At 39.8% G+C, this 26715-nt stretch overlaps 2 long non-coding RNA genes across 3 annotated transcripts; one reads left to right on the top strand and one right to left on the bottom strand.

Annotated features, from left to right (window-relative positions):
* Nucleotides 1–8738: 8738 nt before the first annotated feature.
* LOC138758665 (uncharacterized) lies at nucleotides 8739–17555 on the bottom strand. 2 transcript variants are annotated; one of them, XR_011354384.1, is made up of 3 exons: nucleotides 14898–17555; nucleotides 13336–13598; nucleotides 8739–10055 (listed from the first exon to the last, which is right to left on the bottom strand). It is a non-coding gene; the product is annotated as an uncharacterized lncRNA (long non-coding RNA). The 2 variants fall into 2 exon arrangements; XR_011354383.1 differs by lacking the exon at nucleotides 8739–10055 and having other exon boundaries at nucleotides 11317–13598.
* On the top strand, nucleotides 9654–13567 carry LOC138758664 (uncharacterized). The gene is made up of 3 exons (XR_011354382.1): nucleotides 9654–9849; nucleotides 11431–12392; nucleotides 13295–13567. It is a non-coding gene; the product is annotated as an uncharacterized lncRNA (long non-coding RNA).
* Nucleotides 17556–26715: the final 9160 nt, after the last annotated feature.

Raw genomic sequence — 26715 nt, forward strand, 5'->3', positions numbered from 1 at the left:
CTGCATAAAAACAGGTCTTCAGCCTACTGAGTCCATGACAACCATCAAACAACCATCTATGTCAGCCCTACATTAATCCCCTTTTTCTTATTCTTATTCTAATAAACTCCTCGCAGATCTACCACAAATTCCAAACTAATTTACAGTGGCCAATGCACATCTTCGCAATGTGGAAGGAAACCAGTAAGTCACAGGGAGAACGAACGAACCCCCAGCAGGCCACATGGTCAGGATTGAACCCATGTTTTGGGCACTGTGAGGCAGTGGTGTGACTTGCTATGGCCTGGGCCAGATTCTTTCATCACATCTCTTTAACTTTCCATCATAATCAACTCGTCAGTGAAAGCCCACATCGATATCCCCTAACGTCAGCCTGATCCACCTCTGGATCAACTCTTCGATGCCTCACCTCCATAATTTGTCCTGATCTTTCCTCTCACAATAATTTCTCCAATTCACTTGTTCTGGAATCATCCATCTGGCAGAGAATGGGGGTGATGGGGGAAAGGCCTGTTCTACCATGCATGACGACTCAAAACTCATGTGCAACTGAATATCTGTGCTTGTCTTTGGGAGTTCTCCCTTGCAATGGGACAAAGTAGAGACAATATCCTTATTGATGGGTGGTCAACATGGAGAGATATCCGCACTTGTCAGGAAGGCACAACAGTGATTTCACTTCCCAAGAAGACTGAAGCAGACAAGGCTAAAAGGCACCATCATGTTAACCTTCTACAGGAGCTCTATCGAGAACGTCTTGGCCGACTGCATCACAATGTTCGGTTGCTGCAGAGAAATGGATCAGAGGTCAATCTACAGGACCAGAAGAGTGGCAGAGAGGATGTCTGGGGTCTCCCTACACCTCCCCTACCCCCTCCCCCCCTTCCACCATCGATGTGATCTATCAGAATCATTGAGCACCCTGCACACAGCATCTTTCAGCTGCTCCCATCAGGAAAAAAAGATACAGGAGTTATCAGAGCCAGTGAGAATGGTAAATGACTAAAGGAGCCTCTCACATTCATGACCCAGTATTAAAAAAAAAAATTATATATATAAATACTTGTCCTGCATATTTATTGTTTGTATGTGTTATGTCTGGTTGTGTGTCTGTGTGTTTGACACTGAGGACCAGAGAACGCTGTTTTGTCAGGTTGTACTTGTGCAATCAGATGATGATAAACTTGAACATGACGTCTTCACAGCACCAATCCAATCATTGGAGCTGGACAAAATCTACAAGCAGCCAAGGATAAGGCCATCCTGACACAAGGCCCAAAATGAACATTTCATCAGATCAACATCTGCAGCTTTGCTGCTTAATTCTGGTTTTATTCCAGGCAGACTCTGATGCTCTCTAAATCTTTGAACTATAATCCCAATTGGCAATCTGTACCATTGCTCCATTTAACATATTTCTTTCCATTTAGTTCCTTGCAATCACACAGAGTTTGGGTTGATTAGTTACATTGATGAAACTTGTCTGAGAATATGCCAGAAAATCAGCAATTTATGAACTTTCCATTCACCCTTTGCTTTGTCTCATTTTCCTGTCATCTGGCTGCCATTGGCTGTGATTTCTTTCTGCCCAAAACTCGATCTTGTCAGAGATGCAATAAACATTTAAATCCCAGGACAGAACGATCGGTCTTCATCTCGAAGTAATGCCAGCGCGGATCAGTTTTTACCTTCCACTCCCACCATATAGTGACTGAGGCTCAGGGAGTACTGTAGAAATAGGCTTGATGGTACGATTTGAGGATTGACGCCTCTTAAAGGGCCTCTGGCCTACAAATGGAGATGAAGTAATAGACCCTTAGTGACCTTGGGGCATACAATGAACCCCTTAATATTATGTAGGAGCAGATCATAATGGCGAGAGCAGGTAACAACTCAAGTGTAGGGTCTTGAAAATGAAGAAGTGCTATTATTGCCCCTCATCACACAAAACAGGAAGCTATGGGAGAACAAGTAAAACACAAAAGTCCACAGACACTGTGGTTGAAGTTAAAGCTGGAGAAACATCCTTTATATAGCAAAGATAAAAATACATAACTGACGTCTCAGGCTTGAGCCCTTCATCAAGGGATGGAAAAATGTCGACAGGCGTCCGAAAAAAAAAAGGGGGGGAGTCATGGCCTTCTGGTCTTTACCATCCCTTCTGACCTTCCCGTCTCTGAAACGGAGCACTCAGTCCTCAGTAGAGGCCTTACCTTCATCCCCCTCTGCACACACCTTAGGTGTTTTAGCTATGGGAGAACAGTGAGTTTCCCTATAAAGTCCTGAACTACATGCACTGAGAACAGGAATCCTGCTCATTGAATGGGATTAAGGAGACAAACAGGTCCTTGCCCATAGGAAAGAGTCATTTGCACTTGGATTATTGTTTTGCTCTCCACAACCATCAGCTCAGTTCACCCTCCCATGAAAAATCTAACAAAACATAATTGAACTGAAACATTAAATTCTGCTTCCCTCTCCACAGAAGCTGACTTATCCACTGAGGATTTCCAGCAATGTGTAGCCTTTTGCTTTTAATATTTTGAAATAATTCTTGACAATCTCCTTGTAACTTCACAATTTATGCAAAAAGTGAGCAAGAACATCAAAGCAATGCAGTGGTGCATCTATTAGAGCTACTGCCTCACCGTGTCAGAGACTCTGGTTCAAGCCTGACCTTAGGTGGTGTCTGTGTGGATTTGCTACGTTCTTACTGTAACTGGGTATTTTCTACCCATGTCCGAAAAGCATTTGGGTGGGAAAGTTCATTGGCCTCTGTAAACTGCCCCTAACGTTTAGGTGAGTGGTGGAATCTGGTAGGGGAAGGAAGTGAGGAGAAAAGAAAATGGGATTAATGTAGCATTAGTGTAGGACTGCCTAAAGAAATCTCTTGGTGCCTGCCACATTGACCACCGCCAGTGGGCTGATATCGCCTCAAACCGTGCATCTTGGCACCTCACAGTTCGACGGGCAGCAACCTCCTTTAAAGAAGACCACAGAGCCCACCTCACTGACAAAAGACAAAGGAGGAAAAACCCAACACCCAAACCCAACCAACCAATTTTCCCTTGCAACCGCTGCAACCGTGTCTGCCTGTCCCGCATCGGACTTGTTAGCCACAAATGAGCCTGCAGCTGACGTGGACATTACCCCTCCATAAATCTTCGTCCGTGAAGCCAAGCCAAAGAAAGAGTGTAGGAAATGTGTGGTGGATGTTGATGGCTCGGTGAGCAGAAGGGCCTCTTTCTGCGCTGTATCTCCCCACAAGCCTATCAGGAAGGACTTGTCTGAAGTGATTGTTTTGATGTCTGCCACATTACATGACAGGAAACTCTCAACATAACTCAAGCCAATAATTGGAAGGGACCAATATTTTAGGTTATTGTACCTCAAAAAAGTGATTTTTGTCTTATTAAAGTTGATCTCCTGCCTTCACTTCAGCTGAGATCCTTGAAATAACTTTAATAATAAAAGGTGAACATCTAATAATATTCCTTTGTAAGAATCATTCGAACAGTAAAAAAATATAGATGGCAATAATAACACACGAATACTTGGGGCAGTATGATAGCTGTATCAATGGAAACAAAGAGTTAAAATTATAAAACAATAACAGTTGATTTTAAAGTAAGGTCATTTTAAAGTGAAATGGATATTTTGTTCAAGTTTGAACCATAAAAGTGTTTACTGTCAAATCAGTCTCTGCATTTTTAAGGAACTAACACCACCGGAAAGACTAGGCATGTTTCATATGGAACAAAACAAGCTTAATTATCCAATTAGGCATAATCCCATCCAGAATTCTGGTCAAGTACAAATTGCACCAATCCTGAGACATAATCACTGACAGTCTGACTTTATTTAATTGGGCGAATTCCAGGAATAAGGAATGCTTCTGATTGGGAGCTCGTCCATGGCTGAATAGCATCCCTGCCTCCCTCACCCAGATCCCTATATTTCCTTTTCTCTAGTTCTTTCCCTCTGTCTCCTTAACTCTGCGTTCACAGAGCCACCCCTTCCCCCCACCGCCCCCCCCCCCATCAATTCTCACTTTCCTCTCCTGTCCTCCTGTCCAATTATGGGCTTTCGTTTGTTGGCCATTTTATTCAGGCGCTGCCTACGTTTTGTTCACACCTTGATGAAGGGCTTAAGCCCAAAACATCAGTGATGTATCTTTACCTTTGCTACATAAAGGCACTGTTTGGCCTGCTGAGTTTCTCCAGTGTTGGTGTGTTTTTTCCACTTACTTACAGTGTCAATAGAATCCTGTGTTTCACCTTACAACCATATTATCCTTATCTCCTTACATATAGTTAACAAGGATTAGGTGGGGGAGATTGAGGGTCATCTTCATCTCAGTTACTGCCCGTTAGTAGCGGTTTGTGGCTGGCCAGGGATGATCCAAACCAGAAGCCATTCCGACACAATAAAAAAACATCAATGTTACTCAAAGCTGATGTGAATTATTTTGTTCACATAAAGCTTTTGTCATGTTTTCAAGATCCTTAAGTACTTAAAATTAAGCATCTATTTTTAGCATCTGTTTAAGTTTTAAAATTGCTTGTTGACTGAGGAAAGCTAGGAATTTTCCCAGATAGAGTTAAACGAGCAAGTCTGCAGATTCTGGAGTAGAGGACAACGCACCAAGGTGCTCGCGAAACTCAGCAGGTCACGCAGCATCCAGAGGAAGTGTAGGGTAACCAGCGTTTCGGGACTTGGGTCCTTCATCAGGTATCAGCAAAAATTAGGCAGGTGCCTGAGTAGAAAGGTGGAGGGGGGAGTTGGAGGAGGAGGAGGGAAGAAGGGACAGAGGAAGGAGCACAGAGAAGATGTGACAAGAAGAGAAAAAAGGCTAAGAATTGACATGGAGAGCATTGAGCATTCTCCAATAGGAGAAGGAAGGGAAGTGGGTGGAGAGCAGGGGGGCGGGAGGAGGTAGAGGGATAGGGAAAGATAGAGATTAATGGAAATTGGTGGTCAGTGTTAATGCCCTGTGATTGGAGACTGTCGAGATGGAATGTAAGGTGTCGTTCCTATATGGTCTCTCTTTTTCTTCTGGGGTATTATGCTCCTGACCTAGCCCAAGACCTTCAAGATACAAGATTCAATTTATTGTCATGTAATAAAAACAGTGCTATAGTACACAAAATAGCTTTTTTCTGCTGTAAGGCAGACAGAATCGCCATCAGCAGAAATTGCCTGAAGCGTCTCTTACAGCCAGAGAAAGAGAATCAAAAGATAGTTCCCCACAGAGTCATCAAGTGTCTGTGGATTCGCCTCCAGTGCTCCCGCAGCCTCCACAGCCACACAGAGTCCAGTCTAAACCATCAGCAGCCCAAGCTCCAGATCTGAACCTCCGATATGATTAGAAAGCCTTCAGTGCCTCTGCATCCTGGATCCGATACCTACTACCCCTTCAGCCAGTTTTGAACCTGTCTCCAGCTGTCTGCAGCCTGGTGCGAATCCCTTGACTACAGTCTCCAATTCCTCACCTCGAGTTGCCAACAACCTGTCTGGTTCCTTCAGCTGTAGAACCCCTCACTGGTCCGCTTCCGTGGTCACCGCCTCGTGGGTCATCTCCTCTGCTTCTCTCTCTCAGTCGGAGGTTGGTCTCCCTGTTCTCTGGCGTCCTGAGCCAGTCCTCCATTTCCCTGGCATCTGGAACCCCTCATGACTGCTGCCAATCATAGGCACTGCCATCTTTGGTCTAGACCCCACAGTTGTGGAATTTTAAATAAAACCATCATCAGCTCTTTACAGGCCATTCATAGCCAGTACGGAGGCCATTCATAGCCAGTACGAAGCTGACGGGTCGGTCTGGTCGGTTGGTCCCCGCAGAAGCGCTGTAACTCCATAGGTCCATTACAATAGCTCTGGCAACACTGCCATTTTTCTCTCTCAGACCATAAGAAATATGAGCAGGAGTAGGCCATTCGGCCCATTGAGCCAGTTCCACCATTCAATGAGATCATGGCTGATCTGATGGTAGGCTCATCTCTACCTAGCTGCCTTTTCCCTACATCCCTGACTATGTGAAAATCTATCCAACCTTGTCATAAATATATTTACTAAGATAGACTCCACTGCTTTAATGGGCTACAAATTCCATAGATTCACTATTCTCTTGGTTCCTTATTGCTGCCCTAAATCTACTACCCTGAACCTTGAGGCTACGTCCCCTAGTTCCTGTCTCCCCCACCAAAGGAAACATTGGGCCCTAACTTTAATGACCTCCTTTACCTCAGTTTATCAGCTCCCTAGGATATGTTTAACCACATCATTGTCCCTCGACAACTGTCTTTCAATCTAGGAAGACTGTCTATAAATATCGCTACATGATTTAAAACCAGAGAGTCTTAATCAATGACCTCCCTCCCGCAATATAGTGTCACTGTAGGAATCAACTGCAAATCCATCACTCTCATCCTCACCTGCACTTTTTGCTTTCTTAAGAGGACTTCCAGATGTTATTTTTGATTACCAGTAATATAGGCTGTGCAACACAGAGATGAAGCATTCAAGCACAGTCACCATTCATGCTTTGTTCGAGCCTTCTGCTATCTATCAGCAAGATCCTTCACTTCCATTCCTCTCAGGCTTATCTTGCCTCCTCTTTAAATACTATTTTATTGCTTGTCTCAAACAACACCGTCGATTCTCCATACTCAGCAATCTTTGGACAAAGAGCTTTCTTCCGAATTCTCTGCTAGATTTCTTGGTAATTACCTCATATCGATGGCTTCCAGCTGTGGCTTTCCCCACTAGTGAAAACATTCTCTGCAACTGCTCGAATCAAAACAGACACAAGAATGCAAGAACCTAAGAGCAAGAGTTGACCATTTAGCCCTCTACCATTCATCAAGATCTTCTACCTCAACTGCATTTACTTGCACTATCCTATTTCCCTTTGATTCATTAATGTCCAGAAATCTATCATTTTTGAAATGAACACAATGGCCGAGGATCTCTGGTGCATGAAGACATTTTTAAATGACCTGGCCCTTTTTATAAGACTGTGACCCTTGGTTCTAGACTCCCTACCTCCAGGCTATCAAGCCCTGTTAAGAATTTTGTAAATTTCAAAGAGATCTCTTTCATCCTTTTGGAGCATAAGGTCCTCATCTACTCAATCCTTCCATCATCCTGGAACCTAGTGAACCTTCATTGCATTCCTTCCATGGCAGGTATATGGTTTTAAGATGAGGGGTCAAAAATTGCACACCATACTCTAGATGCAGTCTCTCCAAGATGATATTTATTGCTATGCTCAAACTCACACAATTAAGGCCAATATAGGTCACGTCACCCTTTGGTAAGGTGTAGCCTCCCATTCAGGGTCATGTGAAGCCAAGGATTGCCCACAGTGGATGTTTTTTTTTTACAAGCAGATTCAACAAATTGGAATTTATGGTTGTAAAACTAAAAACACTGGGCAGATAATCTGCTGATCAATGGCCAGGGTTACCCATCCAGTATGGACACTGCAACTGAAGGAGGCAACAGGAAACCACTTCAGTATTTTACCCTTGTATAATAATTAACTCAACATCAACTGAAGTCTCAGCTCAAAGATGGAGCCTTCACAAAAGAAGAACAGGGGAGGCAGCAAGTATAATTCGGAGGGTCAGAGATCATGATGGATGGAGAGACACAATCGCCCACGCCAAATGGCAAGGCACCTGAATGAATGATGGCTCCTTGGATTTTAGAAGAATAACGGATGATCTTCCATCTAAGGGGAATGACAAAGTAGATGAAATGATGCTCTCACCACTGAGAGAATTGTGAATGAGAGAAATAGTTTTAAGATAAGAAGCCAACCTCATCTCAGATTCCCATCTCAGTCTATCAGCTGACACTTCTAGTCTTTGTTACGTAGAGACTGCAGAGAACAGGATTTTGAGTCTGTGCTGTCGTAGAGCTGGGTGTCTTAGTAATTAAAATGCCCAAGTTTCTTTCCTTATCAGAAAATCATTCTACAGAAACTAATTTGTTATAGGGCACCAGAATAGTCCCTTCAGCCTTTCATGCCAACAGTGAAGCCTATCTAAGCTCAATCAAATTGCCTTAATTTGACCTACACCCATCCAGTCCTTGCCTATCTTAGTACCTGTCCAAATGCTTTATGAATGTTGGGGCCAGAGTAAATTTAAGGTGGGGGGGGGGTTGATGGACTGTAATTATAAAATATTTTTAATGTAATCATTATGTTTTATGAAGGGCCAAATGGTCTCACGTAAGAGAGAAGTACAGAAGAAATCAAATAAACCTGACTGTTTCATGGGGAAGGGGGCCCATAAAGTTTGAGAAGAGTCTTAAGGGCCCATAGCTTAAAAAAGATTAAGAACAACTGGTTTAGAATATTAGAGTTCTACAGCACAGAAACTAGTCCTTTAGCCCAAATTGCCTGGTCCCATTTGCTTACATTTGGCCCATATCCCTCTAAACCTTTCACATCCCTCTAAACCTTTCATATCCATGTTCCTGTCTAAATATCTCATGATCATCCTTGCTTCCTCTGGCAGGCTGTTCCATATGCCCACCATTGTATGGGTGAAGATGCCCCACATACCCACAGAGAAGTAGATCAGAGGTGAATCCACAGGACCATAAGGGTGGCAAGACAATCACTGGAGTCTCCCTCCCTCTCTCTCTCCCCCCACCCCACCCCCATCAACGTGATCTAATGGGATAATTGTCTGAAGAGGCCGCTCATAATCATTGAGGACCCTGGAGGATCAGAGCCAGCACCGCTAGGCTGAGGAACAGCTTCTTCCCAAGGACATTGAGAATGCTGAAAGACCAAAGAACTGCTCACACTGACCATCTGAGACTCTCATTTACTCTAAACAATATTTATTTATTTTTATAGATAAAAAATTCTTGTCCTGTATTTGAATTATTTGTTTGTATGTTATGTAATGACTGGTTGCGTGTTTGCAAGTTTTGCACCAAGGACTGGAGAGCGCTGGTTCATTGGGTTGTAACTTGTACAATTAGATGACAATAAACTTGACTTTTTATATCTTCTCCTTTCACCATGTATCTATGCTTTCTAGTTATAGCTCCCCCTACACTCGTGTAAAAAAACTATGACAATTTATCTCATCTATAACCCCTCTTGGTTTTATACACATCTACAAGGCCCCTTGCCTTAGCCTCCTACATTCCAGCAAGAAAAGTCTTAGCCTATCCAACCAAATCATATAACTTAAGCCTACAAGTCCCAGCAAAATTATCTCTCCTCTGGCAGCTCATTCCATGTAAACATGTCCCTCAAACCTATGCCTTCTAGTTTTATGTTGCTCAACTCTGGGAAAAAGATACTCTCTCCGATCTAGCCCCAGCCCCTCATAATCTTTTATAAATCTCTGTAAGGTCACCCCTCAGCCTCTTATGCTCCAGTGAGAGAAAAAAACTCAATCTATCCATAACACTGGCCATAACAATTGACAGTTCTATCTATATACATGGTACCCCTGCCTTTCATTCTTATCACATTCACAGGAGAAATCTTGCCAAATACAAGTTCCTTCCCTTGAAACCAACAGGACTTGTATTTCAGTGGTAAAATTATTTGAAATTTTTCATATTTTGTTGTCAAATTTACAAACTGTTTTACATATTGTTTATTACATCAGTATATTTGTCTTTACCGATAGACATCTTTACTGATATACATCAGTATATTTGCCCAGGACTATCTACAAATAAACCCATGGGCCACCAGTGGTCTGTGGATCACAGGTTGAGAAAGGCAGGTCCAAATGCCTCGTAAAAGTTGTGAGAGCACCTACTCCCACACCTCCTCAAGCAGCATGCGCCAGATTCCAACCATTCTCCATGTGGGTAAGTAACCATTTCAGATCAACTGAAGCGATCTTCACTTTCCGCTTCTCAAATCCTTTGAAATGTGTGGTGTTCTTGTCCATTGGCTTTCATGCAGTCAACACTCATGTTGGCTGAAATCTCTCGCTAGGGCATCGTTAGGGAAAGAATGCTGCTTCGAGGTTTTCTTGCAGCTGCTTGCATGGCTATAAGGGTCAGAGAGAAATCTACAGCAAACAAAGGGTAAAGTAAAAGTAAAGATTCCATTATTCATGTAATACTACATTTAGAATGTAACATACATGAAATTCTTTAACTCTGTCTACTGTAAGATAGACAGAGAATCACCAGAGCCCCTCACAGAAACCTACAGCACCTGATTTACCTAAGTACTCCCATCCAAGTACTGACCAGGCCTGAGCCTGATTAGTTTCCGGACATGCACATGGGTGAGGGAAGAACTAATTCCACTCAATTTCAATGAAGGTTACAGAAAATACTTCTTTCTGTCAAATCGGACTTGAGGACTCAAATGGCCTGTTACAATGTATTGAGACAGCTGGATCAGAACAGGACATTTCTCCATGCCATATCGCAGGGGTTCCTAACCTGGGGTACATATACCCCCAGTGGTACATTTGCACTTTTCAGGGGGTACACTGGGTCTGAGAGAATAACCACTACTGTACAATACATGGTGTTGTAATCTGCAGTCAGATTGCACAATGTCGTGTTTTTTTTAAACCTTAACTTTTAGGGGTACATGGGAATCTATAAAAATGCCCAAGGGACAGAGGAACAAAAAGGTTGGGAACCCCTGCTCGAAAACAAGGAAGAAGCATCGATACAACAAATTGCTTACTTTTATATGGCTCTGTAAAAGGGTTACAATGGAGACCATTAAGTGAAAAAAATTTAAATTTTCCTGTCATAATCATCTTGGTCTCCAAAATGGGGGAATAATTCATTATCATCAACAAAGATGGACTGGTTTTTGCCAGGGGAGAAATCATACTACCTGGCAGCTAAATGCCCTAATCACTTTGTCCATTTCATCTTTAGACGAGTTTTGACCCATCGACAGAGATAAGACAGGAACTTTCAACTGGACTTTTCTTTTGTGGACATGTGATTTTCCTCCATTTTAATTGCTCTTCATGAAGATTATAATAGTTAGGATTGGGGAGGGGTGCAAGATGCTTACTCCTAATGCTCAGACTGTCAGCCATAAGGATTGTTTGATAGGCCATTTCATCTTTTCTTGTTTATTGATTTGCCCTGTACATGTTCCACAAGATCACAACTACTGAGGGAGCTCGATGTGGAATAATTCAACGTTGAATTGTTCACAAATACATAATGCATATTGAAAGCCTCTTCAAATGGAATGACTTTCTGACTTGTTCTTGGCTTTCTACAAATAACAGACTGACATTCAGAACAAAAAAGCCATGAAACAAAGTACAATATCCAAGAATCTCTGAAACATTAAATGACAAATCACGTGTTTAATTCCATAAACATCACGATATTAAATAACATCACAAGTTACTTCTTATTGTTTTCCTTTTAGGTGAAGTGAATCTAACTTGTCTTTTACAGTTCCTGTGACCTGCTTCAAAATCCTTTCATTGGAAAGGATGGATTTTTCAAGGGATCAAGTTCTGGGAAGGAGTGGTGAGATGAAAAATCAGCAGACATCTTGCAGGATAGCAGAGCAAGTGTGGGGTCAAATGATCAATTTGAGTTTTATGGGTCTATATCCTTAACCAGTCAAGATAAATTTGACAGCAACCTTGATAATATTCAACTTCTTCCTGATCTTGACCCAACTTGTACCTTTTACTGGCATTGGAGGCAGTCCCAAGGGTTTCTGAGATGCCCTGTCACAAGGCTAAAGAAATAAGATCTATTTTCTTTGCAGCTTGGAAGAATGAGGTGTGATCTTACTGCCACATACAAGACCCATAGGAGGAGTGGTAGGGTGGATACCTGGATGTTTCAATTAATCTTGCATAGCTACAAGATTAGGGTCAATCACAGATCATGCAAAATTTCCTTGACTGTTAAATAAAGATGGGCTCTTCACTATCCCTTCAGGAGTTACAAACAATGATCAATAGACAAAGTTTCATACTTGTTTATGTGCATCTTTACATTTTAATTGGGCAATTATATTGTCCCACCACTGGAGAAAGTAAGGAGATAAATCATTACAATTGAGTGATCTCTCCTAGACACTGTGTGTGTGCAGCTTTTGGATAAGGATAGAGCTGTGCTTTCTTTCTCCCAACTCACAAAAAAATGGTCACTTGGATGAGCTTTTACAGCATTGTCAGCACTTTGTGGAGCCACAACCCTTTTAGAATTCGCAGCAGACCAGAAAAATATAAATGTATTTAATCTCACTGCAACCTCCGTAAAGATTAAATAAAATATAGTGTTGAATGAAGAAATGTGACTAACATTTCCAGATCAAATCAAATTTGTTCTAACTTTATTACTTTATTTTTCTGTTAAGGCAAACAACCAGTGGAGCATTCTGGGAATTCTGTGAGCTTTGTGTAAGTGCTTCCAGAACATTGAATCATGGAGCACCTGGGCTTAATAATGGTTCCCTCTATACCCTTCAACAATCTCACTTCCTGTTTCTCAGTAAGGCACTGGTCTGACTCCGCCCAACAGACACTGATCTTGGAGACCTATCCACCCCACATGACATGTATTGCACTAATTTAGCAACCTGTGGGGAAATCCTGGGCAACAGTGAAAACATATTTTTATTATTTAGGAACCAATGATAGCCAAGCATCCTAGTATTAGACCACAGCAAAACTGAGAAAATTTAAAAAGAAAAGATGCACCTTATCATGGGTGGGATTATAATCATGGAGTCTTACAGCATGGCCCTTCAGTTCACCAAATGTTAACAGTCAAGCACTCATGTGCATTAGTCCAATTTAATTCTCTCCACATTCTAATTTAACCCCCTTCCAGATTGTATCGCATTTTTCTATCAATAGAACATTCATCCTTTAATCTTCCATTGCCCATTTCCATTACTGAACGGTGTGCTGGTTACCAAATGGGCATATTCAAGATAGTTGGTGTAGGAAAGAACACTACTTAGATAGGCCACTGCAGCACAACGCAGGCCCTTGGGCCCTTGATGTTGTGCCAAAATTAAAAAAACTAAACCCTTCTTACCTCTTCACCCTCTTGTTAATTTTTTTCTTTATTTTTAAAATAGTTTTATTAATTTGATAGAGAAACATTACATGTATATATTGTTTAGATTTTAATTAATTATATAGCTTTTATATAAAGTAATACAGAATAGGAGTCATATACAAATTATATATCTTATAAATATTGAAAAAGGTGAAAAATCCTTATGAGAATTTCACCTCATATTCTAATATTGAGATATACATTGTGAACATCTATATAGACCAATCTTTTCTAGTTACAGAAAAAGAACAAAAATAAGATCATGTGGCAGCTCACCACAAGGCAGGCGAACCAGCTCCGCTTGTAAGCCATACAGCGGAGTCAAAATAGCGCCATCGGGGGGGTTTCCCTTCCTTCCAGCTCGGGGCTCAGAAACCCGTGCTTTGGGACCGGATGACGTCAGCACCCTCCAGCGCGGTTCTCAGCCAGGTCCGGGCTGGGAGTATAAGTGCAGCCCAGCAGCCTTCCATAAACTAGTCTGCTCACTGAGCTCAACCCATCTGGTTGCGTGTGTTTTTGCAGGAGCAGTGTAGCCGCCACTACAAACAAAAGAAAAAAGAGGGAAGAAACATTTTTTAAATATTTAAATTTAGACATACAGACCATTTCAGCCCACAAATCCATTCCACTCAATTTACACCCCATTAACCTACAACCCCTAGTATGTTTTTGAGCAATGGGAGGAATCCGGAGCCCCCAGGGCAAAGTCACGTAGACACAGAGAGAACGTACAAACTCCTTTCAGACAGTCACTAGCACTGTAAAGGCATTGCACTAACCACTAAGCCAATTGTGCCGCCCTATATAATGTTTATTATTGACTGAGGCAAAGGGTCAAAGAACCCACTTTGACCAGAAGACTCTCAGACTTGATATGTTATTTTCAATGATCTTCACCAACTTTCTTTTGTTTATTTCTGATTCGTTATCTCTTCTGACTAGACAAGATATGCTTGTTAAGTGTTAGAAAATTCTATACCTCTTGACTGGGATATAATTTGGCACATTAAGGAACAGAAATTTAACAGAGCATAAACTGCATGTCAATGAAAACATCAGGTTGTTTTTCAGCCCCATTCTTGACTCTATTCCACAGCCATTACTAACCAACAACCTCCTTAGTGTCTGCAGCTGTCATCTCAGTGCTTCAATCCATCAAGCACATCCACCTGACTTACTCACATGAATAAGTAATAAAATTTGTATTACTCCATGATGAAATTTATGCTTGACGGGAACAGCTAAAAGATGCTGTGTGCAGGGCGGAGGGGGCCCTCAATGGTTTTGTGTGCATTCTTCAAACAATAATCTCAGCAGATCACGTTGATGGTGGAAGAGAGACTCCAGTGATCCTCTCTGCCACTCTTATGACCCTGTGGATTGACCTCCAATCCATTTCTCTGCAACAACCATACCATACTGTGATGCAGCTGGCCAGGACGCTCTCGATAGAGCTCCTGTAAAAGGCATTATTATTTCTCCTGCATTAGATTTGCCATTCTATGACTTCTCAGGATCAAATTCATCGTCACAATCAATACAATTCTATTTTACTCACGCAAACTATTTCTTTCTAAATTTTTTTTGTACAATAACCTTGTTCATTGCCTTCTGTTCTCTTAATTTAGTTCCTCCAGCATTTTGGTGTGTACAGATGGAGACCACCCACAAATTGAAGGAACAACACCTCATCTTCCGACTGGGCACCCTCCAACCGGATGGCACTAATATCAACTTCTTGGTCTTTCGTTAAATTCCACCCCCCCCCCCCCCCACCTTCCTCGAGCTCTGTCTTTCCTTTCCCTGTCTAATTTTGCACAAACATAATAAATTCTTACCTTGTTCCTTCCAATTAACACCTTTTGTTGGTCTGGATTCCCCCATTGTCTGAATTCTAAGATTTCCTGCTTCAGGATCATTCTGCTTATTACTTGAAGGGCTCAGGCCCAAAACATTTATCTTTGTCTCCTTTGGACACAGAAAAGACCGGCTGAGTTACTCCAGCATTTTGGTGTGTTTTTTTTTTACTTCTCTCAATTCCTTCTCAGTTCTGACTTTTCTCTCTTGGGCTCTCTGTTGGATTTTTTTCTCTGAATGTGGCAGTATTCCCCTCTTCTGTTTCTCTGCCAATCCTCTTTCTCTTTGGCCCAATGTCCAGGAGAACTGTTGTTCATTGGTTCTCAGTCTGTTCGTTCAGGTTTTGGATTGGGGGAAAAAAAAATCACTGTGTTTTCTTACCATTTCATCCTACATTAAATGCAAAATTTAGTACAGTCTGCTTATTGTGAACTAAGTTGCAGAATTTCAGATCCATGACATTGTCAAGAAATGATTAAAATTTCTCCATATTAGCAGGGAAAAATGTCAAGTTTGGTAATTACATAGCCAAAGGGAAAACAAAACACTGAACAAGCACAATGATCTGGCTCAGCTTCCGATGGGATAAGCTCTCCAGTGATAACAGTTGGTATAACTATGCGTGATGCCAGAAGACTTTGAAAACTTCCATCCTTAGGGTCAGGATTTTGCATATCAATATTATGCTTGGATCAATGATTTTCAAGAAAAGCATCACTGGCATGTGAGGTGGTTATTTGAAATTAGCATTTGGATCGGTTCTTCGTCAATCTGGAAGCAGATGTAATTGCTCTGCCGTCAGCCTTGATTAGCACATTGGTTTACTTCCGTATAACAAAGAAAACCATAGCAACTGCTTTAAAATCTACAACCAAGGCTAATCCATAGCTAGTCCAGGTCATGGAGCCAATATTCCTCATGATTTTGTCTCAACTACTCATTTGCTTCAAAGACGCGTACTCTATCTGCAAACGATTGGTCCAAACTAGCAGAAGTTGTGAAGAGTTAAAGAGTGAGGTATCATTCACATAATCTTCAATATATTATCATACACATAGAACATCTTTCCTGCACTCACCTCTATTATACCCAACTTTTAAGTTGATGTTGGATGTAATTTGTGACCTCTGTTATAAGTCCACACTACCTGATGTCATTCCGACAGCGTGGTTTTTATGTTGTAGCTTTCTCAACACCTGCCATTGGCTTCATATCTACAGATGCTACAGATGTTACATCTGGCTGCCACCTCCTGCTAAGTACACTTCACTAGGGAATGTGCTGTGCAGGTAAAACTCCATGTACTGCTTCATCCTGTCGAACAGAACTGGGGTGGAGGGGGTTATGGTAGTTGCGCTGCTCCTCCCAAAAGCAACATAGCTTGCTGCGCTATACTTTCCTTCCCATTCTTTGCTATTACTCTTCAACTCAGAATATAGTTTGTCCTCCAGATAATTTTGTGCTCCTTTTAATAATTTAACAAGGCCTGTAAAGGCCTGTAAAATGTGAATACAGTACTTGTAAAATCTGAACCTTGCACTCAACATCAGCAAAACCAAGGAGATGATTGTGGATTTCAGAGGAAGTTGGGAGAACATGACCCAGTCCTCATCGAGGGCTCAGTAGTGGAGAGGGTTGAGAACTTCAAATACCTGAGTGTCAACATCTCCGAGGATCGGTCCTGGAGCCTCTGCGTTGATGCAATCACAAAGAAGGCTCGCCAGCAGCTATATTTTGTGAGGTGTCTGAGGAGATTCTGTATGTCACTCTTGTAAACTTCTACAGGAGTACCATGGAGAACATTCTGGCTGATTGCATCACTGCCTGATATAAAGGCGCCAACACTCAGGAGAAGAATAAACTCCAGAGGGTTAACTTGGCCTGCGACATCACAGGCACTAGACTTCTCTATCAAGGGCATCTCAGAATTAGAATCAAGATATATCATCATGAAATTTCGTGTTTTTCAACAGAATCATAGAGCAAATATACATATTATAACCATCTTAGGACATTATTACAAAAGATAAATAACAATATTAGTGCAGGAAAAGTGAGGCAGTGTCTTTGGTTCATTGATTATTCAGGAATCTGATGGCAGTGGGGAAGAAGCTGTCCTTGTGCCGCTGAGTGCTCGTCTTTAGGCCCCTGTACCTTTTCCTCGATGGTAGTAGAGTGAAGAGGGCAGGGCCTGGGTCTTGAAATTGTGACAATTTATTTGCATTTGTTTACCTCATAAAACTAAATTTCTGTTTTGTCATTAAAATGCTTCAAATCCACCTGTTGAGTCAGCATGCAAGGGGACACATGGAAAAGGCCAAAATTCTAGCTAATGTATAATCCCAATGTTGTTCAGATCACTGGAGATTTCATTGCTGTATCACCAGGTCACAAATAGATGCCCTACATGTTCATTATAGGAGTTGTCGGCACTATATCTGATTGAGGGGCAAACCCAACATTTGCCACAAGAGTACTCATTGACATGCAGTTTGAAATAGTCCAATAAGTTAGCGTTCAGGTAACCCAGGTAGCTTTCTTCTGCCTCTAATCTTCTTACAAATAAACCACTTCTGCTAATGAGAAGGATCTCATACTCCTCACCTCTGGGATAACGGCTGGCTCTGTGGACAAGCCCAGACTTCCTTGGGCTCTATTGTGCAAGACTTTACAACACAGATATGGCCAGCAAGAAAATGAGCATATACAGAAGTAAATTTTAGAAATAAAAAATCCAGAGCCAAATAAAATAACATTTAAACCAAAGTTAAATAGAAATTAATCCAAAGAGCGCAATGATATTTAAAGAATCCATGGAAAAAGAGGCAGAAATAAAATAATAAGACCCTGGTGTAAGAGGCAATTAAATCTGCACAATTTCACAATGGAATTATCCATATATCTAGTGCAGGAGTCAATGCACCAATAACTGGCAACACAAAAGATATTCAAGGCCAGAGATTGGTTTGTGCATCCCATTATTCAAAATTACAACAATCTAAGAAGAAACCGTATTTTGTTGTTACTTCCTGTGAAAGCCAACACTTTGCAATCCATACATGAATAAATGCAAGGCAAAATTCCTAAGATGGACCACAGCCTCACCTTCTAACAGGTCTTCAGAAATCCACAAAAACACTGAGCATCCATTTCAGAGCTCACAACTTGATGGTAGAATTAAAGAGTACCAAAAACTGTCATTCTGTCAGTCTGACACTGTTGAGATGAAGAATGCACCCACTACACCTCTCAGTTTATGTCAGCTCTCTTCAGATGGGTTATTTATTCCCCCCAAAGCGTAGACTTCTGTAATTAGGACATCAGCAGAAATGGCTGGCTTAAGATAACATGCCATTCCAAAGTCCCAGAGATTTCAAAACGTTAATACTGTATTCGAATAGGAATATTTTTACTTTCCATTCTCCCCTATGTTTAGTTTATTTTATGCAGCCTGGGGCACTGAGAATCAGAAAGGTTGTTGAAGATCTATGCTTGGCTGTTCTGCAGGCTGTGCTATTTTGCTACTCAATGCCAGAAAGCTGTCACAAGTAATGCACCTCTAATAAAATGTTGCAACTAACAAAATGTAATAGTAAACCTCTAGGCTCAGCTGCTCGGCAAGATATACTGGGTACAAACTGCAAGAGCAACTTCATGATTTAAGCAGAATTTGGGAAGCCAAGGGTAGTCTATGTTTTAAGTTGTGATCATGCATCAGGACGTCATGTGGATAGCCAGTCTCAAAAGGCTAGAGGGAGGGCTGAGATAGGGCCTGGTAGGTCATAGGGGGAAACAGGTTAGGTGGGAATTGTGAAGAAACAAAAACTGGTGGGCGAGACCACCAACCAGTCACGCCCTCAAGCCTCTATTATCTCAACCCACCTCAACTGGTCCCATCTGTGGCCTACCAGCCCATCTTTCCCTCCTTCTCACCACTCCACATCTCCCTCCACACTCAGCCCACTTGCAGGATCACAACAGAAAATGTCAGCCATCCTTTTGCCTAAACAGATGATGCTCAGCCTGCCGAGTTCCTCCAGCAGTTTGCTTTTTCTGCTAGGGATTCCAGCGTCTGAAATCTGCGTCGCCAAATATACCAGACCTCAGAGAACAAGTCATTTGAAATAACAAGATGCACACTGGTCTACACTGTATACAATTCTTTCCTATCAAGTTGCTCTCAGCTAACCTCATTTCTGATAGTTGTGCCAAATATTGCAGCTGCCAGAAATTTGAAAAAAAAAAATCGGTTTTTAGAAATTTTCAGTGTGTGGAAAGTGAAACAGAATCAATGTTTCAGCTAATGACTCTTTAACCAATTGGAAAAGAGAATGAACACTTTTTTAAAAGAAAGGACAGCATGGAGAGCAAGGAGAGGTGACACAGCACTCCTCTGCAGGTTTCTACCGCCCAGTCAAAATATCGATGATTCCATACAGGTTAAAGGAGTCAATGGTGGCTTATTTTAAATTCCTGCGCCCACAGGGGCTGAGCCCAAAATGCGGCGCCTGTGTTCGGCAGCAGCCTCAAGGGGTTGCAGGCTTTGGAGAAGCAGAGAAAGTGTTGAGACCAGTGAGGGACTCAGAGGCTGAAGAACACAGGCAGCAGGCTGTTGGGGACTCGAGGTGAGGAAACCCACGCAGGCTGCGGGCTGCTGTTGTCAAACAACATGCACCAGGCTGCCCACTGCTGGAGACTGGCTGAAGGGGGTGACAGGTAACAGAACCAGGATGCACAAAGGTGCTGAGGGCACTAAAGGCTTCCTGACTGTGTCAGAGATTTGGATTTGGAGCTCGATGCCGAGGGAGGGAGAATCCACAAACCCTCAATGACTCTGGAACTGGGGGGGGGGGGGGGGAGGGGGGTCTCTTTGCCATCTGCAGAAATGGCGGCCCTTACAGACAAAGAAGCAATGTTTGTCTGATTTATGGCACACTAAAGTCAATTTTGTGTAATATTACACCTGTTTTATTACATGACAATTTCTATTTTTGTCTCCAATAGTTAAGATTTCAATCTTCTCCATGTTTGATCTTATTCTTCTGAAGGAAAGTGCAATAATTTTCAATCTATTTCTGGCTACAGAAGACAGGCAGCAGCACTGCATTGTCTGTGGAACTTGCTCTTAGTGTTTTACCTTGACAAACTGCTTAGTGTTTTATTGTTTTGAATTCCTAAGGAAAACATTTGATGTTACTTATTAATTGATGGTAGTTTCATTCTGACTTTTATTCCTATCAATTTGTTTAATTGGCCTTTTCTGATACCAATTAATATTCTGCACCTGCAATACTCTATACTTATCAGTACAGCTTTCAAACATGATAAATAGGCTCAAAAGACTTTGTGCATTCTGAATTTTAAATAGAAAATGGAAATATCGAAGCAACATTTGTGGAAAGAGAGTGAACTCATTACATTCTACCCAATGACACGTTGCTTTCAAACTGAATGCAGATATTAGAATAAGACAATTTCCACCACATTGATTTATTCATACAAGCGTAGGTGCACTGGGGCCAAACTTTCTGTGCTGTCTCATTCTACTCTTAACAAAGGAAAACTGTATGCATCTGGCAATTTACATAGTCCCAGATGCAAATTACAGTAAAAAGAACTTAAGGACAGCTTATCAGTATTCATGGCTCATTTCACAAGTTCCATGAACTAGATATAGGAAGAGAGCAAGAGCTGTGTAACCGGGATACAATTACATGTTACATTTTGTCTTAGTAATTGAAATATTATCTCTGATTCAAAAGGCCACTTCCAAAGATCAGATAGATGACACTGCAGGTTCTGGCATCTGGAGCAAAAGAAACAAGGTACTGGAGGAACTCAGTTGGTCAGAGTTGCAGAAGCAGAGGAAAGTTCAGCGCTTTGGGTCGAGACTGCATCAGGAAAGTGTGTGTAAAGAGGAGTTAACCAAATAGGAAGAATTTGAGGCTGGAGCAGACAAGCAATTAATGGATCCAGGCGAGGAAGAGTTGGACAGGTAGAGCAAGGTGGAGGAAGGAAAGGTGGAAATAGTGAGAGGCTGGGAGGTAATGACTGTAGATAAAGGATGCAGATTATGAATTCTGATGAGAAAGTGGTGAGTGGAAGCAGATAAGGGAGGGATGGTGGGCAGTCAATATTTAATTCAACTGTAACTTCAACAGTTATGGCCCCAAGATTGACTAGAGAGGGTGAAAGGCATGATATTTGGTTGACTAAAGGTTCATTTTCTACAGATAGACCTATAAGTCCAATGACCACTAATGGTAAGTGGATATTCTGGATTTCAAAGTCCAATGAAGCCAGAATTCAGTTGAGTGTTGAAGATTCGAATGTCTCATATCTACTGCTGTGAGGTTGGGTAAAAATCACTCAACTAATATAGCTTGGTGAACAATTATATTAGGGAGTAATTTGTGCTAGAAGGAATTAATATGCAGCATCTACCATTGAAATCAGGCCAGAAATTCTCTAGCAACACACTGCACCCTCTTTTGCTTGTTTCAAAACCCCACCATGGGATCCCAACTTAATTCCAGATCTACAGATGGTGTTAACATCTGTGTGTGAGATGTATTATTCTACTAAATACAACCTTTGAAACACTGAACCCCAGGAACACAGAGCATGAGGAAACCCTTGTCCAGCATTCAAGCAAAACTCTACTCCAATCAACACCACCCAAATTCTTCAGCATAGAATCTAACACGGGGGGCGTGGCAAGATGGTGTAGAGTCTAGACGTGTAATCTCAACCTCTCTGGCCAGACTTTTAAGTACCTGTTTTTTAATCCTTTGTTTTCAAGTTTAAACTTTTTACATTTTAGTTTAAAGTATTAAGGAATTATTATGGCCACTAATGGTTAAAAGATTAAACCTCAAGTGCAGAAGAAGTTACATTTTCGAAGTGCTGAAGATTTGGGGCCTAGACGACTTGATACAGCCCCAGACTCAATCTCTTCATTGTCTAAACCTCAAAGACTGCCTGTGGGAGCTTAAAAAAAAATGTCTATTGCTCACCAAGTGAAGGATGGCGCTGGAATTACCCGTTCTCCGGAAGAAGGTGCGTGTTCCCAAGAAGTGGACCCAGATTTGGAAAGCCTTTTGATTTCAACGGAGGGAGCACGCAGGAAAACGACTCCATTGTTGGAAATGCATCAGGAAGCATTTCAATCTGAAGAAATCGCTTTTCTTCGTGATTTGATGAAAAAACGAGATGCGGGGGGAGACCAGCAGCGACCCCCTGAGGAAGTCGGGTGCCGTCGCTGGGAGTCCAGACCTGCAGTAAAACTTTTAATATGCCTTCTGTTGAGTTGCAGCAGGAGCTGCAGTTACATTGTTCTGCCACTACGTCAGAGAGAGCAGGTCTGAGCTTTACCGAATCACAGTGTATGCGATTAAATGCTATTGTTCAAGCTGTTATAAAACCTTTGTTGACATCTCAAATGAATGAAATGGTTCAAATGAATGCTGGTATAAGTTCAGAATTAAATATGGTTAAGACACGTGTGAATGCATCTTATGAAGAATTAAAAAATTTCAGACTGCTTTTTTGGACTGTAAACAACAAGTGACTTCTAACACAGAAAAAGTGTTGAAGGTGGAAAAATCAGTCATAGATTACTTGGAGAATCAAAGCAGAAGGAATAATGTGAAAATTGTTGGTTTGCCAGAAGGTATAGAAGGACAAGCTCCTCTTTGTTTCTTTAAAGACTGGATCCCGCAAATATTAGGGCAAGAATTTTTCTCTGGGGGACTGGTACTGGAAAGAGCCCATAGAGCTTTAAGAACACCCTCAGCTGGTCAACCACTGAGACCGGTAATAATTCGATGATTGAGTTATTTGGACAGAGAAGCAATACTTCGACTTGCAGTGCAAAATGCGAGACAACGACAAACTCCATTATTGATTCAGAACAGCAGAATTTTTTTTATCCTGATTTGAGTCAAGAGGTTATTCAACGTCGACGTCGATTCAATCCAACTAAAGAAGTTTTGTGGCGTTAAGGTTATAAGTCTACTTTTCGCTACCCTGAAGTGTTGAAGGTGTTTTATGGAGACTATCAATTTTGGATTTTTGAAAATGATCGTGAAGCAATGATTTTTGCTGATTCATTGCCAGATGTAAGAGGACAGACGTATCTGGTTGTTCTGGAAACGGAAGAAATGGGAAAAACGGGAATGGAAAGAGTCTACCTCCTTCTGAAATGGGATCTCCGAGGTTGGAATCTTTTGGATGAAAAGAAGAATTTTCTTAATCTATTTTTTTTTGTTATTATGATATTTTGATGTTATTGATTGTTTGGCTGGGGAGGGAGAGATTTGCACTAAGTTCTTTATTAGTCATCAACCACTGTTTTTGTTTAGGGGATTACTACCTTTTGGTAGTTTTTTTTGGGGGGTTTATTTTTTTTTTCTTTATTTTTTTATTTTTATTTTAGTTAGTTTTTAATTTGCAATTTTTTTCCTATTGGAGGGCCTATTATACATTGATTTGAGTTTTTATATAAAGATATTATTGGTATTTAGTAATAATAGTAGGTATGTCAAAGTTGAGGTTTGCTACTTTTAATGTTCGAGGATTAAATAGTCCGAATAAGCGTAAGTGAGTCTTGGCATACATGAAGAAAATGAAAATTGATATTGCTTTTTTACAAGAAACACATTTGAATGTGAAGGAAAGCATGAAATTAAAAAGGGACTGGGTTGGGCATATATATTCTTCATTTAATTCTAGAGCTAAAGGTGTAGCAATTTTGATACATAAAAATTTATCTTTTGAATTACAATCAATGGAGGAAAAGGCAGGATGTACTCTTAAATTGAATTGTAAGATTTTTACTTAATATTTATGCCCCAAATGCAGGTAATGAAATATTTATTTCAGATGCATTTTTATGTTTGGGTCAGGCTAATTATAATATTTTAGTTGGTGGTGATTTTAATTGTGTTTTGGAACCTTTATTAGATAAATCTCCGAAGAAAGTTAAAAAATCCAAGATGGCAATTCAGGTCCAAGCATTGATGAAAGATCTTAATTTAGTAGATATTTAGAGACGTCTTAATCCGAAGAGAAAGATTTTTCCTTTTATTCATCTAGACATGAATCATTTTCAAGGATTGACTTCTTTTTAGTATCGGCACATTTACAAGGGAAAATACAACAAGCAGAATATAAAACTAGGGTGATTTCAGATCACTCCTTGTTATATTTTACATATGCAACTTCTGAGAAAATTCAAATGGCTTATCATTGGAGATTTATTTGTTAAAAATATGGAATTTATTGATTTTTTGAAAAAACAAATTAATTTTTTTTGGAAGAAAATTCTAATTCTTTTCAAAGTAAGGTTGTATTATGGGATGCTATGAAAGCCTATTTGAGAGGAGAAATAATTATACTTCTAAAATAAAAAAAAGAATCAATTAAATCAGAGTCTTGAATTAGAGAAACAGATCAATGAGTTAGAAAAGGAATTTCAGAAAGATGCTGCAGAAGATCAGAAAATAGAATTATCTAGGTTGAAATTGAAATATAATACTTTGCAATCTTATCAATTTGAATGTGTGATTAATAGGATTAAACAATGGTATTACGAATGGGGAGAGAAAGCACATAAGGTATTTGCATGGCAATTAAAGAAAGAACAGATTTCAAGGACTATTAATGCTGTTAGACGTAATTCTCTTATTACTTATAAACTCGTGAGATTAATGATGAATTTTATTCATTTTATAAAAAGTTATATACATCTGAAGAAAACAAGAAACTGGAACGATTGATCTGTTTTTTTTTTAAATCACAGTTGAATTTACCGATATTAGAGGATGCAGATATACAGGAGTTAGAAGAACCATTTACTGATTCAGAAATTAAAATGGCTATGCTGGAAATGCCAAACGGTAAATCGCCTGGTGATGATGGATTTTCAGTTGAATTTTATAAAATTTTTTTATGATGATTTATCTAGTGTTTGGGAATGTATTGTCAACTTGGAGAACATTATGAATTACCTGAGTCTTGTTCTAGTGCTTTAATTACAGTAATTCCTAAAATAGAGAACCTTTGAAAGTATGTTCACATAGACCAATTTGTTGTTAAATGTAGATTATAAAATAATAGCTAAAATATTAGCGAATAGATTTAAGTTGATTCATATTCATCAAACAGGTTTTATAAATAGATATGCTTCAGATAACATTTTGCATGTGATTAGTTTAATAGATTTCGGCAATCTTTAGATAAACCGATGGTGATATCCTTAGATGCAGAAAAAGCATTTGATAGAGTTGAATGGAATTTTTTGTTTAAAGTTTTGGAGAAATTTAAGTTTGGTCCTTCTTTTATTGGTTGGATTAGGGCTCTATATAGTAAACCGGTAGCTAGAGTATTGACAAATGGTTTGAGTTAACTTGATCAACTCGTCAAGGTTGTCCTTTATCACCAGCTTTGTTTGCGTGTGATTGAACCTTTAGCACAATTGATAAGTCAAAATACACAGATACAAGGTATGGAAGTTTTAGATGAGGAGTATAAAATTAATTTATTTGTTGATGTATTGGTGTATTTAATAAACCCAGCTCAGTCACTTTTGCACTTGAAGGAATGTTTAACACAATATGGATGTCTTTCTGGATATAAAGTTAATTGGGGAAAAAAGTGAAATATTACCAATAAGTGAAGATTATTCAGTTTATAAGAATATAAATTTGAAGTGGACTATCGAATTAAATATCTGGGTATAATTTTGAATGTTAATTATCAATCTTTATATATATTAAATAATGCTGTTAATGAAAAAAATTAAAACTGATTTAATTAAATGGAAAGATTTACCTATTAATTTAATGGATAGGATAAATACAATTAAGATGAATATCTTTCCACTTTTTCAATATTTGTTTCAATCTATTCTGTATTTGATAAAAAAAAATTTCAAGATTTGAATAAATTAACTTGGAAATACGAGTTAGGGTGACTACGTTTATCACATTTTTGAAATTATTATGAAGCAGCCCAACTTAAATTTATTAGTTTATTGATGGATTTGGTACAGCCTCCTAGTTGGGCTAAAATTGAGATGGCAAGTATTTCTGAGTTTGAAATACATCAATTTTTGTTACAACAATATAATGTGCCTATAATAAAACATTTAATGAAGTTATGGATAAAGAAAAATAAAATGACAGGCTCTAGGGGTAAATTATCAGTTTTGACTCCATTGTATAATCAACTTATTTCTTTTTCAATACATAATCAAAGTTTATTGCATTGGCGATTTAAAGATGTGAAAAATTTGGGAGATTGTTTTAAAGAGGGTAAGTTTTTATCTTTTAATCAGATGAGGGAAGGTTTTGGTATTGATAAGAACTCTTTATTTCTTTATTATCAAATTCGATCTTTGGTAAAATGTATGTTTGGTAGAGATATGATTTTACCTAAATTTGAGACTTTTCTTATGAAGGTACCAGAGAAAGGTTATATTTCATCTATGTGTCAAATCTTACAGGATGGTATGGATAAAAATGGTTGGGATAGATCTAAAATTAAATGGGAAGCGGATATTGGTTTTATTTTTTCTGAAGATGATTGGTTAGATATCTGTTATGATAGTGTAACTAGATTGATAAATGCACATTATGCAATGATTAATTACAATTTTTTACATCAATTATATTTGACACCTGAAATCAGATTTGTGTTTTAGATGTGGTGATACAGTTGGAAATTTTTTTTAATGCTGTTTGGTTATGTATACATATACAATCTTTTTGGAAGAAAATTCAATCATTTTTAGAATAC

This window comes from Narcine bancroftii, chromosome 3 (assembly GCF_036971445.1).
Source record: "Narcine bancroftii isolate sNarBan1 chromosome 3, sNarBan1.hap1, whole genome shotgun sequence".
Taxonomy (NCBI): domain Eukaryota; kingdom Metazoa; phylum Chordata; class Chondrichthyes; order Torpediniformes; family Narcinidae; genus Narcine; species Narcine bancroftii.